Source organism: Micropterus dolomieu, linkage group LG23 (genome assembly GCF_021292245.1).
Source record: "Micropterus dolomieu isolate WLL.071019.BEF.003 ecotype Adirondacks linkage group LG23, ASM2129224v1, whole genome shotgun sequence".
NCBI lineage: Eukaryota > Metazoa > Chordata > Actinopteri > Centrarchiformes > Centrarchidae > Micropterus > Micropterus dolomieu.
Window position 1 is genome coordinate 2720053 of NC_060172.1, and position 16042 is coordinate 2736094.

Sequence of the window (16042 nt, forward strand, 5' to 3'; positions counted from 1 at the left end):
CGATGTTTTGTAAATAACCTGCTGAACCTGCTGTCTGCTGTAAACTGTTCTGCTTCACTGCTCCCTTCTTGAGCATTAACCTAAAAACCAGAGCGCCTCAGGACTCTGGCCTGCTCCGTCTATAAAGCCCTGAAAAAGGACTGTGCAGGAGGTTTGGCATTTTACTGCAGCCGTGCATGTTGTTGTGGGAAACCAGCCATCTGTCATCCTGCCTGGCAGGGTTTGAGGATCGCCCGGAGGTCCATAGGCCAGGAGGTGGCGCACCAGAGGGGCCTCCAGGGCTGGCTCGGCCTCCACGATCCCTGCGTGGCATTTCCATTCGGTGTGAGACCACCTGTGCAGGCAGAGCGCTGGTGAGCGTTAAACAGAGAGGATGGATGAGGTGGATGACGGTGTGTAATCGGGGTCTCATCAGTCTTGTTGTCGCTCCTTAATCACTGATTTCTTCCTTGCTGGAACATTTTAATGCCTTATCCAACAGGCTGATTTAATTAGAATCCAACTGCGCTTGTGTTTTGTGTCTCAAATTACTTTGGACTGATTTCAGTGCTCGGACGGATTAAACATGAGGGGTTTTTTTCACGACAGAGCTCAGAGTGAAATCAAAGACAGAGGTAATACAATCTGGGCATTTAATTTTCCATGTGTATTTTTAGCTACGCTGAAAACAGCGATATGATTGGTCGGTCGGTCCACCACTTTTGTCCAGAGAGAAATGTGTTAATTATACAATGTGGTGCAGACCTTGATGTTGCCCTCAGGATGAACTGTAATAACTGTGGTGATCCTCTGACTCTCCATCATCAGGTCAACATGTTAATGTGTCCAACACTTTGGCTTCATACCTGCAGAACTAATGACATTCCCAGCAGCCTCAGCTGCACATGCAGCTAACGCAGTAAGCTAAGATGGGGAGCATGTTAAATGAAAAATCTGTTTCACCGCTGGCTATAACAAATAAGGGTTTTTGAAATACCTTCGAAACAGCAACGTGTGTTCAATATTTATTTTCAAGAAATTTTATTGCTTTTTGTTTTCAAATTTAAATTTAATTATCACTCTGAAAATCTAAAATGTAAAACCACATATTAGCACAAGCTACATTATTGTATTTTATTTTAATTTATCATCAAAGCCCGTGTTCATCCTTTGTTCTGAATAATCCTCCTGATGTAACCTGTCCTCTCAGAGCGACATATTTCACGCAGCCATCAGACGGAGCGAGAGGAGAAAGTCCCTCCGTGACTTTCATAAATCATCTGCCATTTGACCTTCAGAGATCGTGCAGTGTTTCACAGAGGAACATACAACACACGCTGCTGCGTTTCCCTGTCAGGACTCGGACAAACGATCCATCACAGTCGACGGTCGTGTGGTATCATGAGTTGTCACCAGTGAGATGAAAGGGGGAGCTTTGTTGTTCCTGAAGGATTGATGTTAAATATTCCTGATCGATAAGGTGATGCCGAGGGTTGCACTCGCAGTACTCGGCCGGAGCATTAACCTGCTGTGGTCCAGGTAATGCATCATTAAATTAAGTGGTCCTGTCACTCGCTCTCATGACGACCTCTTTAAAGTGACATGAGTAAGAATGTGTGACGGCCTGCTGAGTCCAATCATACATGTGAAGGTTATACACATTTTCCTCCGATGTGCGTTTGTTTTTCCAAAACGCTGAAATAATTTCTGACCCTCGTGAGTCATCAGCCCCGTGGTGTCTTGATGATTACACGTGAGCAGCTGAATGAGGCCTGAGAGGCTGCAGAGCTTCGACCGGTCTGACGGACGCTCGGGCTTTAAATTGAGAAATGTTTGTAGATAGATTTTTTATGTGTGGTTTCATTGTTTGGATGGTTTTACTGACAAATATTTTAGCCAAAATCTGAGTTCACACCACCCTTTAGAATTACTCAAGTTCATTAGCAATTTCTCAGCAAGAACAGGAGCTCTGTGGAACTCTTGAGGAGTGAGCTTTTTCTGTTCATAGTTTTACTGCAGCTGTTTGAAAGACAAACAGCTGCTCAGTGCTGCACGATCCTGCACTTCTGACTTGAAAACTTCTGGTCCCCTGATGCTCATGATGTTCATGGAAAATCCTTTGCAAAAGTCTTTCCAATCAAATCATATCAAAACATTTGTTTTAGCCTGTTTATAGTTAATAAGTTGTGGACATTTTGATTTAATAAGTTAGTGAAATACAGTTCAGTTTTGTGTTCTCACATTGTTGGTGTTTGTTAATGTCGCAGCTGTGTGTTCAGCTCTGACAGTCTGACCTGAGTTCGTCTGTTCACACTGATTTCAATAGCAGATAGCTTATTGTAACGTCCAACGGTATCAATCTTAATACTTTCCTGAAAACATGTTTTAAGTTATGATAAACCACCACGGGCAAACCCCCGGGTGTGGCCCCCGCTGCGGCAGGCGTCCCTTATTTTTCTGTATTGAAGGTGGTGTTTGATGTGTGTTTGGTGTGGATAAAAATGGTCAGTTTGAGCTTCACCGAGGTGTGTGGCATGCATAGGGTGACAAAATACACGGATCGTCCATGGATTTCTCTTTTGCATTTTGCACCAAGATCGATCGTCTTACCCGGTACCGGGCAGGTCTGTGCTTAAATCGCTCCTGATCTGTAAATAAACAGAGGGGGTGGAGGAAGAAGAGGAAGCTGTTTACTCCAGGGCTTTCTTTAAATAAAGAAAGTCAGGGTGATTTTTAAATGACTGTGTATAATGTAAAAAGGTGTCGCTTGTACGGTAAACAGAGAACTGATCCTGATCTGAACTGCATCTCATGCCTGGTGCACTCCAGAGGTGTAAAGATATTTTATTCTTAATCGATTTTAAAAACGTGTGATAACCCTAACATAATGACAGAAATAACCGATTTTTAATGTTTTAATCTTAACACACAGCAGACGGTTCAGTCCAGACGCAGGACCACACACTGCGTTTATACTAAACGGCTTCAGAGTGGCGGTTCCGTGGACTTGGGGTCAGACAGAAACAAACATGGAGGCAGACTGTCCTCGTCAGCTGGTTGACCTTGTGTGTGCAGGGGGAATCAGCAGGTTTATATATTTTATAGAGAAGATACACAACACTCTGGGGACGCTTCCTGCTCAGCTCGCTCTCATTGGCTGTCGGGAGTTTCTGATTGGAGGCTCCCCGGTTTTAAATCGTGAAATCGGGGATCCTCCAATCCAGTCGGCGACCATGAGAGGTCTGTAAACCCGTCACATGACAGGATTGTTTGGGCTGAGTATCGGTTCTGACCATCCCAGATCCAGTTATTTCTGGATTGCTATGTCAACCAATCAGGGGCCACCATGAAAAGCTGTACATATCACACACATACAGAGAAAAGTGTGTCCTTCAGCAGGCAGTGCTTTTTTTTTTAGTTGCGACGCCCTGTGGGGTCGTGTGTGGGCGTGGCCAATCGCTATCCCTTGCAGGTGAAGAGCTGAGACTGATCGCAGTAACTCTGGGCACCTGGGCTAACTGCCCTGAGGGGCATTTGTAATTCCTTATTCTCACTCTTAGGAATGATGCTGCTGGGCTGAGTTCAGAGAGCTCCCAGCTAACTCACTACCCTGTTTCCCTCCACAGGTTGCCTTGGTTTCTAGACGTACTGTTTTAGTTGTAGTTATTGTTTCTTGCACATTACAGCATCCTTACACACATTTTCCATGCACCCGGCATCCTGCTCTGACATGACTGAAACCACTGATGTTCATAACTCGTTCTTTATCACCTTCACTTTGAAACAAGTCTTAATTTGGCTTATTTTGAGTTAAATAATAATGTTAAACGTTTACCGTGGTGTGTCTCCCTTTTGTTGTGGCCTTTTGAGTCAGGCCATAACATAATCATACATTTCTTCAATAATTTATGCTTTATGTGAGAGTAACAACTGGAATATATTCAGACATAACAACAAAAAAAGGTTTTTCATACAAACATTTCTGACACCGCTGTCCAAGGTGGGTTAAAATCAGTCCAGTTGCATTTGATAACTAAGAACGGAATGACTTCAGACAACATTAGGAGTGACCTAGTTGCCACCAAAAGTTGTTTTAACACATCATTTTAAAGGATAACTTGAAATGCACTGCAGAGTACATGTTCTGAGATGTTAGGATGTTTTTCCTGCTCTGTGTCAGTGCTCCTCCTCCTGTGTGTTACCTAACTTACAGCTTCTTGTGGTGGGCTGATTGATGCGCTGACACATGCAGTTCCACCCACACACAGCAGGTCAACAGGTCTCCAGCATCAAGGGGAGGTCACCTGCAGACCTCCTCCGATTCTCCTCCACCACACGAGCATCCTCCAGAGCCTTCTGCCGAGAGAGAAAAGCCGACACCTCATCCCTGAGAGGTCGATGGGATGCTGATGAGAAGTTTAAGAAGAAAAAGATAAAGTCTCTGAGAACTCAAACCTACAGACGGACCGATAATAACTCTCACTTCCAGCTGGATTAATTCACAGGAGAAGGATCCCCCCCCAAAAAAAGTTCTGGAAAAATGACCAACCACTAAATAAATTAAATTGCACTACTTTAATACTTTAATTTATTCTGGGGGCCATTTTGTGCCTTCGCTAGATAGAATATGGCAGAGAGAGAGAGAGGACAAACAACACCCGGCCAAACAGGGACGGTGTGGTTCATGGTTGGCACCTTAATCCCAGAACCACCAGGGCTCCCCAATAACAGGAAGGTTGAGTGAAACATTTATAAATGCAGCTGTATTGATGTTACGACCAAGCAACAAAAAATAAATCGATCGTAGGTAACGTAGATTTACAAATACGGCGGTAATTAATTGTTTGATGTTGTAGGTCCCCCCTTTACTGTATTTACTTGATTTGCGTTTATGTATGTCTATGTTTGATGTTAATTGTGAATAAGTTGGTGTTGTCTGTTTATTTAGTGTATTATTATTAGTATTATTATTATTGTTTTGTAGTTAAAAAGTGGAAAATTTAATTAAATGAATAAATAAATACATACAAGCAAATAAGGAAGTTTTAACAAGGTGTACCTGACCAAATAAACCTTCACCATGTTTCTACTGTAGCCCAAACGGAGTTGCTCTGCGTTTCTTCACTATGTTGAATGTGTACGAAAAACAAGCAGAAGAGATAGTAGTAGAAGTAGTATCAGTAGTTTTATTCAGTAGTAGTCGTGGACTGGTGTGTTGGAAGTAAGAAGAGGAGTGAAATTTGGACAAATGGAGGAGCACATGTATTATTTAGCGCAGAGCCGACAGAGCGTGTCGGCCACCGTAGCTTGGAAAGGGAGTAGTGAGCGGTGACTGATGGCGCATTCATGTGGTGTGGGAATAAATTTTTGTCCTCCTTAAATCTTGAATGCAAAAAGAGAAATAAAGAGTACATGGGACATAAAAACGTATACAGAACAGTAAACAAATATATAAGAAGACACAAATAATAAATACTTAGCCAGGGGTAGTCTATATTACATAAAGACTTTAAAAGAGTACCTAATAGTGACAGTTTTCAGCCTTTTTGTTGGATTTAGAAATTAAATCACTCTGATGATCACACACATCTTTGTAGGAGCGTCCATGTTGATTTCACATTCCAACTTAAGAGCACATGAACGCAGTAAAGAACGACTTCACAACTCAGGAAATGGGACCGTCCGAGGAGCACGTGAACGCACCGTGACCTGTTGGTTTCATCCTTATGATTTCATTGGAGGGCTGGACTGGGAGTCCCTCCAATCAGCATCTACAGAATCGTAGCCAGGAAGGCTCTGGCACCAAATCTAATGATATGACCATACACTTCTGTGCCTCTGCTGAACAAATATATTGTTCATTTTAATATTTGTTTTCATAACTATGACATGTGGAGTAATTATGAAATCATTTTATGGTATCACGTTATTATATTTGATTTTGAGGTAGCATCTGATGAATACAGGATAATAAAGCTCATAATTATATCTTAGCATCTCAAAATGACTAGATCTGTTTGTGATGCTCATACAAACCTCAGCTCTACACGTTCTGTACATTTAACAGGATCTGTGAAGTTTGCATGGAACTTCAATCTGTTAGAGGTTTTCCTCTCTGGCAGCTCCAGCTGGTAGGAGACCTCGGGGGTAGACCCAGCAACATGCTGGTGAGATTACATATCTCATCTGTGTGGGAACGCCCTGAGATCCCCAGGAGGAGCTGGAAGCCGTAACTGGAGAGAGGGACGTCTGGATAGGAGGCAGAAAATAGATGGATATTCTGTTATGATGGGCTTCAGATGTGCATTTACCCTCTTTCCCACCACTACCTAAATGTTTTTGCACTAAAACTTACATGTAGCACTAAGATTGCACAGATTTACATTTAGTGCTACTTTTACCGACCAAGTGTTTTATTCTATTCTTTTTTTCTTTTTTTCTTTTTTTAAACCTGTCCTGCCCAGCAGCCTGGTAGAGAGTATAATGACCTGGATACCATATTGTGCCAGACAGATTTTACTTTAACAAGAGAGTATTAATATACTCCTTTGTCTGTTTTATTATTTATTTAATTATTTATTGATTTGTCACCGGGCCGGACGGGGGGGCAGATGTGGGGATGGGGGGGCACAAACAGACAGCACAGAGAAAGGACAACACCTGTAAGAGAAGGGGGATGGAAGGTGGGGACAACAGGGAAAAGTTGTGGGAAACACCAATTGCAGAAAGCAACGAAACCTGCAATAGAACAGAGAGGGGGGCTTGGGGAGGAGAAAAACAACAACAACAAACAAACACAAACAAAAAAACAATAAAAATAATAATAATAGTAAAAGACAACCAGCCGAACAGCAGCAATAAACAGCTGACATATTAAGACAACTAAGAGAAAAATGAAAACAAGAAACAGTCACACACACTAAATAAGCAACACAGCACAGCCACGAGAGCTGGAATAATAACAATTCATTTAATTAAGTAACTGAAAGAAAAGCATCAGGAATAATTCTACCAGGGACAACCTAAGTTTGTTTGTGTCTGTGTGTGTGTGTGTACATGTGTGTGCGCATAAGCCTGTTAAAGAATGTAGTTGTTAGTGAGAGTGGGACGCCACGACTGTAACAGGCAGGCAAGAACCCCAGTAGCCAATAGGGGTGGGAGACAGAACACCAAAACCTACCCCGACAACACCGGTCATGCGCCCCAGAGACTCCCGAATGCCCCCACCGTGAGAGAGCTGGCAGGGGGAAGCAGCGGGAGCCTCACCTCTGCCGAAGAGGGCCCAGGCGAGGAGAGGAGACAACGGGCCCCCAGGCCCAGGGACACACCACCCGCCCAGAAATAGGCAAAGGCCACAAGCCCGAGTCCGCAGAACCCTAGGCCAAGGGCGGGCTCCCACGCCAGGGGAGCCCCGACTCCCCCCAGCCCACCCCAGATCAGGCAAGGCCGTCACCAACCCCACAGCACCCCCGACGTCCGGGGCTCCAGGGGTAGGACACGAGGCCAATGAGAATCTCCCCCACTCCTTCAACCCCTCTGCCTGCCTCTGTAAATGTATTGTTTTGTGTTGGATGCATGTCATGGATTGTGAAGTGTTGTATGGTGGAGTAAAGATAAGGTGTGTGGTAACTAAGGTGCAACTAAAATTGGAGGGTAGTTGTGACACAGGCACCCCACAACTGTCAGGTAGTGGAGCCTCCTGTTTTATTCTATTCTAATTTCTTATATTTGAATGTGTCTATACATGTTCTTTGTGTGCAGCGTGGAGGGAGCTGCAGCTGCATTTCATTGTACAATCCTGTTTGGTCTAATGACAATAAAACCTTGAAGAGAAGGGATCATAATTATATAATAATATGAAGCATCTCATAATTAACAGAAAAGATACCAAGACATAGTTATGAGATATGGACATTAAATAAGGTTTCTACAGCCTGAGACACCTAAACAGATTTATTTTGGCCATCAAATGTTAATTCTTCTAAACGCATGTGAGATGTGACGATCAGTTGAGGGTTTTCACCATAATCATCTAATGCTGTCATGTCACACTTGAGGGAGTCCTGCAGAAACATCTCTGACAGCTGTGGCGACAGACCGGAGGCTCCTGCTGGAGGTTTCCTCACAGTGTTGTATCAGAAGTGTAGAGAGGCAGATTAGAGTCACCGTGACTCTGAAGGATGCCGCTCAGCTTTGATCTCCCTCACGCTGAAATGGCTTGACAGTAAATAAAAGTGCCAGAGCAGAAGAGAGAGTGCAGGATATACGGCTGCCGTCGAGAGGAGATCTCTGAAAATAAGCTTAATTGAGTGTTATGTTTCAGTTTGTTTTTTCAGTCTTGTCCAGGCCCGTCTTTGGCACGGCCCCGTGTGTTTGGACGACGGACAGTTGGACGTGTTTTACCAACCTGGGCAACGGTCCAAACATAAAACCCACAAGAAAAGCAGGTTCCACGTGCTGCGCAGCCCACAAGCAGAATTATATTTAGTGTCTGCACACAACCTGTCTCTGCTTTGCTCAACTTATACAAACATTCAAATAGCAAGATGATTTTCAAAACAGATTTTTCAAACAAATAAGGTGTTGCTCATTACTCATAAAATCAGGCATTTTAGGACGCAACAATCACAAAAAAGGCCCTCGAAATCCTAGAGGGACTGTCAAGTTCAACAACGTTATTATTTAAGACAAGCTAGAGCAGACACTATGTGATTTACTTTGTTTACTTTGTAAACATATGTATATCAAGTTATTCTAAAGTTATTTTTCTCTTAACTGCAATCTCTGTTGAGCTATAAGATTAACCCGTGATGGTCTGTGGGTTAATGGGAAATGGTGTTTGTCAAAAGGCCACTAATAACAGAAATACTGAACAAACTACACTTGTTTTTATTTACTGTTGTTGACTAAACATAATAATAATCATTATTTAAAGAGCACTTTTCAAACATTACAAACTGCAAGACAATAATCAAATACAAGTTATAAAATAGTTCAAACATAAAGACAGGTAAAAAAAAAACATTTCAGAAATAAAAGTAATTTCCAAAATTAAAATAAAGTCATGTAAAAGGATTTAAAAGAGTTAATTGATTCAGCTGACCTGATTTCTCTTGTAGATTGTTCCAGAGCCTTGGTGCCCTCTTGTTTTCAGCCGGGACTCTGGAACAAATGAAAGCCTTTTGCACAAGGATCTAAAGGTCCGAGCTGGCGTTAAGGGTGCTAGCAGGTCTGCGATATAGCCGGGGGGAAGACCATGTAAGGCCTTAAATGTGGAGTGCTGCTCAAAACATAAATCACTGTCCAGACACCAAACACCAAGATTATTTGCTTAATGAGACCTGACAGACCAAAGGAGCCAGTAAAGGGCAGAATCTGTTTTGTCAAATGCTGGGGGCCAATGATGAGGATATCTGCTTTTTGTCAGAGTTCAACTGAAGAAAATTAGACATCTAGATTTTTAAGTCTTTTTTATTTATATAATAAAAAGACAAAATAAATAAATAAAGTACAAAAAGTACATTCCAGGGATCACGGGAGCTGAGCTCCCCAAACAAAGTGATACAGCCACAACAAATACAAACAGAGAAAGAACACCACCATACAAAAGTGAAATAAGAAACAAGAGCAGAACATTCATGCGGCGAGACACCACAGTGGAGAGGCCCCCCCCAGACCCAAACCCACCCACACAGTAAAAGAAACCCACATCTTCTAAGGGGAATCCCCACCCGCACAAATAGAAAACGGGGAGCAGGAGGGGTGGAGTGGGTGCACACCTGGAGACCGGGCCCCCCTCGGCAGGCCAAAGAGGAGGGTCCAGTACAGGTTCTATTCAGTTGCTGCGGCCCATGCACACGTCCGGGCAAGGAGAGAACACACCTCGACCCAGAAGGGGGCGAGCTCGGGGCACTCGAGGAACATATGCTCCAACGTCTCATCCCCAGCGCCGCAGATCACACACACCTGTGAATACTGCCCAGGGTCAATGTGACTCCAGGCAACATCCGTGCAAATCGTCCGGTGACGGAGCTTGAACTCCACGTCGCAGGCCCGGCGAAGCGGAGGTCCACCCGGTGCCCCGACGGAGAGCCAACACCCACGAGCCCGGGAGGGCAGCCTCCACCCTGGCACACCAAGCAGCCCTGAAACTCAGAGAGAAGCCGTGAGCGGGGAGGACACAAGCGACCCGCTCCCCTTCGACGCCACTCCCCCTGCCACCAGGTGGTGGACCTGATGGAGGCCGGCCATCACATAGGGGGGGATGGCAAAGAGGTGTCCCACCGCCCTCAGGCATGGGTTGCACCGAAGCGGCTGTGCCAACACCTGCCCGCGAGTCCTGATGGAGGTCACCAGGAGCTCACGGACCCTGCCCCACACCCGCAGAGCCTCACCAAAAAGAGGGTCAAGCGGCTCGAGCTGTGAGACAGTGCAGACCCTGCAGAGATTGAACAGCCCACAGGGCCAGACCCCCCCCCCCCACGAGCAGCCTCTGGATTCAGGACCCTCTGCACTCGCCACACTGTGCCCAAGTCCCGGAGGTTGAGTCCCAACAACATGACCCTTCCACCGTCATTGGTCATCGCCCATGGTGGGACGAAGCAGGTTAATTGGTGTCTCTAAAATTGTCCTTAGGTGTGGATGTGAGTGTGAGTGGTTATTTGTCTATGTGTGGACCTGCAATGGACTGGCAACCCCCCCAACCACCCTGTATGCAGGATAAGCGTTTGACGATGGATGGATGGATTTTTAAGTCACAAAAGGATTTAATGGGCAGGTACAACTATGTATCGTCTGCATAAAAGACACTGGAAGCTATTCGGAAGGAATCTTAAAACTTGAGCTCAATATGCATTGAGAATTGTTGTGTAATTGAAATATAGCCACCTGAATCCAAAGTTGAAATCAGCAAATTAAATTAAATCGTGAGTTAATAGATTCTCAGCCCTGTCTCCGATGTGCAAAGATATCATTTTAAGCTTCATTTGTGGTCTTTTCACTCAAGAAAAGAACAACACAGTCTGATATGACAGGGAGACACAGACAGAGACAGACACAGAGGCTGCAGTGTCAGCTCTCCGTCAGTGTTTGTTGCAGGATGAAGGAAGCTGGAGAAACAGATCTCATCCCTCAGGGCCAATCTGTCCCTTTCACCTTCCGTCAAGAGTTTCACCAAAGTGCACAAAACTTTCCACCTCAGCAAGGATGCAAACACGCCCGAAGGAACTTGGCAAGAACTGTCTCTGTGTGGGCTTAGATACTCCTACTCACAATAACAAGATTGTTGAAGATGAATCTGATGAGTTGATCCTTCAAATTACTGTCGCAAAGGAAAATCCATGAGTGTAGGTTTGCATATGGACTTTTGAAGGACTGCATTGTCCCAACCAATATTTGAGCTAACTCATTCTTATTGTCTTTGGAGTTAAGTCATATTAAATGACTCCGATGTGCCCTCCCATAGGCTGCATCAAATAATTAGCTAAGCCCCTCCCCTTCCGGTGGACAATTGGATCTTATTTTGGAAAAGAATTTTGCGGTTGTCAAGAGTGAGAGACAACAAATTTTCTGATCCTGTTTGAATTTTACTAATTGTATAAGACTGAAAATACGTATTTACAAAGACCACAAACCCAAAAGTCGCAACGTGACTGAAGCTAATGTCAAAGAGCTTCCATGTGTAGATGATGTGATAAAGGACCGGGAGTTGTTGGATTAAACACATCAGGTGAGAGATATTTCTATCTGTATATAGGGTGACGTCACCCGTTGGTTTGTGGACTGCTGTTTTGAAGCCTCTAGTTTGGCAGTTTGGCCGCCGCCATGTTGATTTTTTTGTAACGAGGCACCGGATGTGACCATATTTGGACAAGACGGGGGAGTTAGCTGCATCTGTAATTCACGTTTACTGTGATTTTAGCTATGATGCTAATTTTGGCTACCGACAAACAGGTTTAAAACAAAACTCTAACATTGATGCATCAGTATTAACCTCATAATGTCAGATATAATAATCACAGTAAGTAAATTTGATGATAATTCTGTACTTTTACTTTAGTAGGATTTTAACTTGCAGGTGATTTCATATTCTTCTACTACACAGCAGCCATCAGCAACATTAGTGGCAGCCATCCTACATGTTTTATTTATCTTGGAACTTGATGAGTCTGCAGGTCTGGGCACGATTGTTAAATCTGACAAACTGAGAACTAACGTTCCCCAAACTAAGCATGACAGCGCACTGAGGGCCGTCAAGCAAATAATGTGAGAGAGGAAATCAGAGCAGCAGCGGAGGAACATGAGGCTGAGGATATTTCTGATTGACGGATGAGTTTCCTCTCTGGGTGAGGTTGGGTGTCAGTGTGGGAGAGACCAGCCAGCAGAAATCCTCCCATGCTTTGTTCTTTTTATTTTTCCCCCTTCACTGTTCAAACACAATATCCAGGACACAGCGGAGGCTGGCCTACATAATTCTTATTGAAGCTCAGATGTGAATTGTTTACACAAATGTGTGTATGTAGTTGTCTGTTTAATTCTATCACATCTTTGTTGTTAGCTATTATATATTTTTTAGAAGCCGTTAAAGGATAGGTTCACACTGTTTCAAGCCCATCTTAAAACGATCCTGACGTGCCCACATGTTCATTAAGAGGGTCACTTTAATCATCCAAGATCTCATATTAAAGACATTTCAATCCAAGTGATGTGCAACAAAAATACACAATCCTGGTTTTGCATGAAAAAATTTTCCAATATTATTAGTACTAATTTCCCTGTTTGTGTAACTATCCCTCTGCTGTAGGTCACCCCTCTTTCCCTCCTTCTTTAACACCCAACCCAGTCTCATCTCAGACATCACATATACACGCTTTGACAAAACTGTGGCTATTGTACACAAAACGTCGATTGTGCGTGTGCATGATATGCTGCAGTTTGCTATAGCGTTGCAACACAAAGGAGGCTAACCCTACCTGTACGGCTGATGTGCACAGCTGTAGGTTAGCCGGTTGACACTCATATTTACTGACGGACTGTCAACTCTTTAAACACAAACATCGCTAGCTAGCTGGTTAGCGATCGGAAGTGCTACTAGCCTCTCGTACACACGCACATTTTGACATGACATTTTGCGTGAAATAAATACACTTGTCAAGTGTGTATATATGACGCCTGGCATGAGAACAGGCTGTAATACCATAGATGGTATTAAAGAAGTGGACGTAGCCGCCGTGAGGTCACCAGTTGTGAACTGCTGTTTTGAAGCCTCAAATTTGGCAGTGCGGCCGCCGCCATGTTGACTTTTTGCAACCAGGCACCCAGCGTATTTGGAGAAGATGGTGGCGCTAGCTAGCTTGGTTAGCTAGGTGCATCTGTAACTCACGTTGACTGTGATTTCAACCAGAATACTAATTTTGTCTACCAACAAACAGGCTTAAAACAAAAAATGGAAAAATTGAGCAGCCAACTCCTGATAAGCTGTTTCAGCAGCGCTGGTTAGATGTACACAGAGCAGCGGATACGAGTCGCCTCTATCACCTTGTAGTCCCGCCCTAAAGCCTCCCCTGCTTTCTGGTCTATGTTCCTCTAAATAGGACCATAATTTACTAAGTGAACACCATGCTGTCATCTGGGTAGAAACTAGCTTAATATGCCTCATATCAGCTTTATGCTGGCCACACACTAGAAGATAATTGGGCTGATCTTGGGTCAGATTTGCTCTCCCGACAATCTTGGGGGCGTTCCTGAACCAATTATCGGCCCAAATGATCCTGTAGTGTGAGGGGTTTACAGCCACAATCTTAAGGGTTAACTTCAAATCCTACATATCAAACATGTATGAAAATACAACAAAGAAGACATAATAAATAAATCAAATAATAAAATCAAACCAATCAAAAAGGAGCATCCAGGAGCTCCACAATAGAGTTTATCAAACCGATTTCCTACAAATACAGTAAAGCAGACTGCCAAGAGGAAATGAATATGTGATTCCTGTTATCTGTAGCGTGCATGTGGTCACTCTTTGAAAGAGAGAGAGACAGAGATGTTAATCCAGAAACCTGCTGGGAGAATGTTTTCCATAAATCACAGCGACACCTTTAAATGAGCGACGGCCATTATCTCGATAACAACTGTGGTGGGTTTTTTCCAGCCTCAGGGCCCTGCAGGGACGGCCATGATGAATCAGAGAGAGTGTGTGTGTGTGTGTGTGTGTGTGTGTGTGTGTGTGTGTGTGTGTGTGTGTGTGTGTGTGTGTGTGGCGTTTCATTCATTTTGATTCTTTCCTGTGTGGATGTGATCGTAGATGGAGGTTTGGTTAAATGTTGGTGGTGACACTGGCTGCCTGCCGGGCTGATTGATTCTCTCTTCACTTATGCTTTATTCTACCTCATGTGTTTTTTATTTTTCTACGTGAATCTCCTCCATTCTTCACTGTATGAAATCATGTGACATTTTCAAGGGCTTTCCATTTTCAGGAAAACGTTGGGTTTTCATTTATATCTTTAAAGAAACAGCTCAACTTTTTATTTGAGTTATATTAATAGATAATGTTTGCATGGTAACACCCTAAACTAAGATAGTAAACATGCTAAACAATATACCTGCTTAACATCAAGCTCAAAGCACTGCTGTGCTCACAGAGCTGTTAGTGTGGCTGTAGACTCTTTGTCGTGTTTATAGATGTAGTTAAGAAGCTAGCTAGCGATGTAGAAAGATGACTTAATATCCCCTTTTTTAAAATAACCTTGAACATTTGCACAATAATTCAGAGTTCAGGTAAAAGTCTATTCACATGTGCTTACATGTTTCTGTTGATTTTTACATGCAGCTTCACCATCTCTAAAGTTAAAAAACTTGTTGAATTTAAGATCCTTGCAAGTACAGGACAAATGTCTGTGTGAAACAGACAAAATAAACTAGAAACAACACACATTTATGCATCTATGTGCAGATTTTGCTCTCATGCCATCAGTGCTCTGACCGATAACAGGAAGTCTGCAGCCTCTTGTCTTGGAAAGGACGGCAGCCATCGCTGCTTATCTTTCCCCCGCAGCCTCCCCACTGCCGACAATTCCACATTTTAAAAACCCGACATCTGACCGCCCTGAAATCCCACCGCCACATTCTGCCGCATTGTGCCGGCTGAACACTTCATTCCTCTCCGCCTGCCTCTTCCTGAGGATTATCCAGCAGATTAACTACAATATTGTCTTGACATCAGTTAGCGGCTGTGAGCTCTGGCTCTGTTCACAGGTGAGATTTGTTCTCCTGGTGTGACCGTCTGAATGCTAATGAGGCGGCAGATTGCTCGTTTCCACGGCGATAAATGTCCTGGACTCTCTCAATGTTGACTCAGCCCAGATGAGTAGATCACAGGTGTTAGTAAACAGAATAATACAGACACTATCAACCCCTGTGGAGTTTCTGACACATTCAGATCAAACCCAGATGTTTCCTTCTTCATGTGCCAGGACCTTCAGTCACAGGTAAAATAATTAGTTCTGACTTTTCAAATGTGAGGATTTGCTGCTTTTCTCTGTTTGATATCAGAGTAAATCGAATATCTTCAGTTGGATCCACGAAACATCCATTTGAAGACGTCTGTTGAGGCTCCAGAAGTGAGTCAGTCCCCACAGACCCCCATATTAACATGCCCACCAGAAATAGACCTGTTTACAGCCTGGTACAAAAAACACGTGTTGGTCTCCATAGCTAATTACCTCCTTTTAATATAACCGTTATATTAGGCTCAAAGCCGCTCAGATGTCATAAAGTATTTCTGATAGTTGTGCATAATTAAGGATGTGGCAGCTTTGGGTGAGAGGTAGCTGCCCTCTCATGTGGCAAGCTACTTGAGCTGCAGCGACCAGGTTTCATTCGGCCCGCCTCAGCTTCACCCCTTTGCCCATTTTTGGATTTGCTAGAGTGAAGCCTTTTTTGTGATTGTTGCATCCTAAAATGCCTGATTTTACAGCAGCATTGCTAAAAAAAAATTTGATGAAAGTTATAATGTTCTCTGAGAGTTTTATTGCAATGAAATTATGGGAACAAGTGAAAACTG